Source organism: Pteropus alecto, unplaced genomic scaffold, assembly GCF_000325575.1.
Source record: "Pteropus alecto unplaced genomic scaffold, ASM32557v1 scaffold478, whole genome shotgun sequence".
Lineage (NCBI taxonomy): Eukaryota > Metazoa > Chordata > Mammalia > Chiroptera > Pteropodidae > Pteropus > Pteropus alecto.
This window is the reverse complement of record NW_006440655.1, coordinates 14,248-19,773: the sequence shown is the minus strand read 5'-3', so window position 1 is coordinate 19,773 and position 5,526 is coordinate 14,248.

Genomic DNA, 5,526 nt, shown 5'->3' with positions numbered 1-5,526 from the left:
CGTCTGTGAGCATTCTGCAGGGGTGGCGGCGGGATCCTGGGGGCGGCCTCCCCAGTCTGTTTCTCCTGACTTCAGGGATGAAGACAAATGGAAGGTTAAGCTCCACAGTGAATTTTAAGGAACGGAACAGTACCCTACACATCATGGCCTCCCAACTGGAGGACTCAGCCACCTACCTCTGTGCAGTGGAGGCACAGTGCTCCCAGGCGATCTGTAGCCTGTACCCAAACTGCAGCTGGGCCTGCAGCCCCACCCCTCCCACGGGGCTCACGTGTTGCCCCTACACTCGCCTTTGCACATCTTTGGATTTTCAAATTTATATTCCAGCACCGTTTTCCTTCCTAAAATTAGAATCTTCAGGACTGTCATAATCCTTGTTTTCTTGCACTTTTTTACCCAAAATCCATTGACAAATAAAAAGTTCTAATATGAAACCATTAAGACAATTGATAAAGATGCCAATATCCAGCGCCCTGTTGAAAAAAATCCTTTTGCAGGTAGCCCATATATTCCATGTGAATTACTGTGCTGGAATAGACTTGGAAAAATCTATGATGGTCAACATATAGAAAGAGATGACTCAGTTTTTCGGTTAACTGCGGATGGTTCTACTTTCCAAAAAAAGAGAGGAAAATGTATGTATTTTTTTAATGTTCATATTAAACTTATTCAGTCCTAGAAATAGAAATATAATAAAGATAATTTTATTGAGGATCAGGCATTCATCTAGCTTACTACATATATTATCTATTTCAGTATTGATAAAACTTACGCAATAAGTAGTCTCTGGTTTTTACACATGAATAAAATGAGGATCGCAGGACCTAAGCTGCTTGCTTGAACTCACGTTATTACTGAATTAATGAAAGTTGGGTGACATGAGAGCTTATACTCTGAGCTACCTGATGTAAAAACTCTTTAGAATCACTTAATTTGAACAATTACTATCAATAAATTTGTACAACGTAGTCGTGTATATCACTACCATCAATATTCATTTAGGTCTCTTCTTTTAAATTAAGTTTACTGGGTAACGTTGGTTAATTACATTATATAAGTTTCAGATGTAGAATTATATAATACATCATCTGTATATTGCATGTATGCTCGTGACTCACAATTTAGTCTCCTCTATCATTCATATGTTAGACCTCCTGTACTCTCTTAATTGTGCCCCACCCCCTTTCCCCTCTGGTAACCACCATAGTATTGTCTGTGTGTATCAGTCTTATGTCCTGTTTGTTCATCCCACCCCCTTTCCCCTCTGGTAACCACCATACTGTGTCTATCAGTCTTATGTCCTGTTTGTTCAATTGTTGCTCTGTGTTTTTTATCCCACATATGAGTGAAATAATATGGTTTTGTCCTTTTCCATCTGACTTATTTTACTCAATGTAATACTGACAAGATCCATCCATGTTGTTGTAAATGGCAATATTTCATAATTTTTATTGGCTGAGTAGTATTGCATTGCATGTATGTAACACCTCTTCTTTACCCAATCATTTCTCAAAAGACACTTATATTGTTTCCATGTCTTGGCTATTATAAGCAATGCCATTGTGAACATAGTGGTACATACTTCTTGCCAATTAGTGTTTTCAATTCTTTGGGTAGAACCAGAAGATGGATTGCTGGATCATATGGGAGGACTATTCTTAATTTGGTGGGGAGGCAGGGACTTCATATTGTTTTTCATCGAAGCTGCACCAATTTACTCTCCCACCTGCAGTGTATGAAGGTTCTATTTAGGTCATTTATAAAGAGCAACTTGTATTGAAGAGCTCAGGGAAATTTCATTCTGTTCCATTAAAATCCATGTCTCTTCCTTGCATTTTATGTGAACCTATTACCCATGAGTACATAATATTCTTCACAGTTTGGGGAAGGAAGCAGAAACCTTCCAGGACTATCCTAAAAAAAACCCTTCTCTGATGTAGCCAGAGACAAAGACTTCTGGCAACCAAACCTGAAGTTTAAAGTTGCATATGGCTTATTGCAATGTAAATCCAATTCCAAGCTGCACTGTATTTTGTGATAATGTAGGGCATTGATAGGAAGGTCTGGGAATCTGAACATTAAGATGAAGACAAATGGGCTGACTTTGGTGATGCTGGGAACAAGGCCAGCTTCTCGGGCATGTGACCTGTGAAGATGCAGAAGGAACCCTGCTTTTGGTTTAATGCTCTGTGATCACTACCTTGAAATTCTTAATGATTTAATGTTTTACTTCTGTTTTCTAAGAGAAATCCCATAAGTGGTTGAAACACGTGTGAGCAGAGGAGATGAACTGGGCAGGAAGATACAGGACAGGAGCACATGCAGGCTCAGGTTTATGGTCCCAGCAGGGAGAGTGAGTTAAACAGTTGTCAGGGTCACCTGCTGTGCCTATGCATAACCTTCACTATCTGGGGCTCTGAGAAGGAGCAAAGGGGTGCAGTAAACTTTGTCGATAGATTATCACAAAATGAAAGTGTGTACATGAACATTTCTGTAAAGTAGTTTGGCAGTTTCTAACAAAAGTAAACATACTGTTACAATACAAACCAATAATAGTGTTTCTGGGTATTTACCCAAAGTGGTTAAGAAGTTATGTCTGCACAAGATCTTGTCTAGTAGTGTTCATAACAGGTTTATTCATAATTGTCATACTTGACGGCAACCAAGATGTCCTTAGTAGATGAATAAATAAATAAATGGCGGTACATCCAAACAATGAAATGTTATTTAGTACCAGAAAGAAATGAGGTATCAAGCCCTGAAAAGATAGAGAAACCTAAAAGCACATTACTAAATCAAAGGAGGCAATCGGAAAAGTCTACATAGAACAGGTTTATTCATAATTGTCATACTTGACGGCAACCAAGATGTCCTTAGTAGATGAATAAATAAATAAATGGCGGTACATCCAAACAATGAAATGTTATTTAGTACCAGAAAGAAATGAGGTATCAAGCCCTGAAAAGATAGAGAAACCTAAAAGCACATTACTAAATCAAAGGAGGCAATCGGAAAAGTCTACATAGTGTATGATTTCAACTATATGATATTCTGAAAAAGGCAAAACTATAGAGATGGTGAGATCAGTTGTTGTCAGGGGTTGCAGCGGTATCCAAGGGTTGAGAGGAAAGCGAGGAAGACTAAGCAGAGCAAAGAGGATTTTAACGATATGAAACCAGTCTCTGTGATACTATAATGATGCATACGTGGCATTATACATTTGTGTAAGCCCATAGAATGTACAACACCAAGAGTAAACCCTAATGTAAACTCTGCACTTTGGGTCGTTATGACATGTTAATGTATGTTTGTCAGTTGTAAGAAATATACCACTCTCGTGAGAAAGCTCATGTGTGGGGGTAGGAGGCATATTGGAACTCTCTGTACTTCTTTCTTTTCCTGTTACCATAAAATAACTAAAAAGTAGGTCTTAAAAAATTAATCTCATCTTAAACAAAACTCATTTGTAAGAGTTAAAGAATTTTAGAAATGTGTTCCACTAGAAACATTACCTAATGTCATTTCCCAGTGCTTCTCTAAAAAAGAGATCTTATTTCCATTTTGCACTGGATCTCAAAAATAATATAGCCAACATTGGCTGGGCATTTTATACCCCCAAACTAACCTTGCAAGGTGAATGACCAGAAGGCATAACGCAATCGAGTTGTTGTAGAAAGTGCTTCTTGCTTTGCATTTTATTAAGCTCAACCAACTCCTCCAGGTTCTCCCAGTTGTGGAGATTTTCTTTCTCCTTTTCCTACAGGATTTATATGATATGCTATAGATACACATATAAGAAATAAGTCTCCAGAAGAACATCCTGCTCACCCATGGCTCAGTCATGGAGCCACCTCTATCTCACTACCTGTGATGATCTTCACACTCAGTGGTAAAATCTCACTTCATTCCATTTTACTGTGGACTTAGGATCCTCTTGATCCAATAGTGATCTTATAGGAGAAATAAAAACTCAGATAAGAACTCACCATGAGGACCCTGTCTCTGCCACTGAAGAGGCCCCAGAATTGGTTAGGGGCTACCTCAGACTCACTAGACTTCATGGAAACATGAAAATGACCTTCGAGTTCCATGATAGAAAACAATTTCTTCCCATTGTCACACCGCTCTATGTTGCACATGACCGGTCCTCAATAAAAATAATTTTAGAGCTTCAAGACATCCTTTTGTCCAACCTTATTTTACAAAGACAAAGTAAGTCCAACATGCCAGTGTGAAACAATTCGGTAGTGGAGAAGCTAGGAGTAGAAGGAGACTGGACTTCCTCACTTTTCTTTAGCATTCTTTCCCCTGCCTTCTTCTTGCAGGATCGTATTGCTGAGCAAAGAGAATCTGTCTAGTGCAACCCAGCTGTATAGATCTCTACAGTTTGGGTGTGAGATTGTCGATTATTTTGAAGACTCAAATGGAGAATTCCAATTTGTGTAAATATTTGTTATCTTGGGAAGGACAGGAGACTCAGGCTGAGCCACTCTATTCTACCAGGAAACCACTACCAGCATCACTAAGACTTTTGTAAGAGTAAGCTGAAGATGATGCTGCCATCCCCAACATCTCAACAATGGATATATTTCTAAGGACTTTTCTGAAGATAGTACACATAGTCATCATCCCAGGTGGACACTCCTTGAGGCAGGATATGACTATAATGAGCATAACTCACACATTGTCAACAAAAATGATAATTGGAATTGGAAGACTCATGTGGCTGGGAGTCCGTGAAGATGATAAATAAAGGTTATCCAGGCCAAGCTTTGATGATAACTAAAGCAATATTCTAGGAAATAACCATGGAGCCGGGAATTTTGTCCAAGAGATGGCTATATCTATGCTATGGTTAATATATGAAACACTAGTTTTCACAAGAATGATCACATTCACTTCATTCTCTTCAGTTCTGCATGCCATACCTCAAAAGGACATGTATTGATCTGTCTTTCAAAGGAGGAAAATTTGTCCAGAGAAGAATTTGAGAAATCTTACCGTATGAAGAATGGGTGAGAGAATGGAAGAGCCTCAAGATCAAGAAGTTCTACATACGTAAAAATCACACATTTTATATATACACATATATTTACATAATGAGTGATATTCTTCAGCATCGCTGTCTTTCAATCATGAGATGTGGAAGAGAGATTGATTTACTCTTTGTAAATCCAGAGGACCACTGAGTTCAAATTAGGGGAGGAGCTCCCATTTCTCCAAAGGGGTCGTCTTGCTTTCCCAGGGACGGTTTCTCATGATTAGTTTTTTAACGTCAGTTCTGATTTGTACTATTCCCTTAGCAGACACAGGCCATATTTAGGCTTCCCTAGATGTATTCTCACAGAGGTTATCAGAAAATTCCAAGAAGTTAAAGTGTATGAGAAAAGATTTTTGGCAGAGAAAAATGATTCTGAAAACTCATAGGCCTGAAGGTCTTTATCAACATTTTGAGGAAAGAATACTGTAGTAGAGTTTGGGAGGAAAATGATGGAGTATGGGATCTGAGCCAGCAATGGTCAGGGA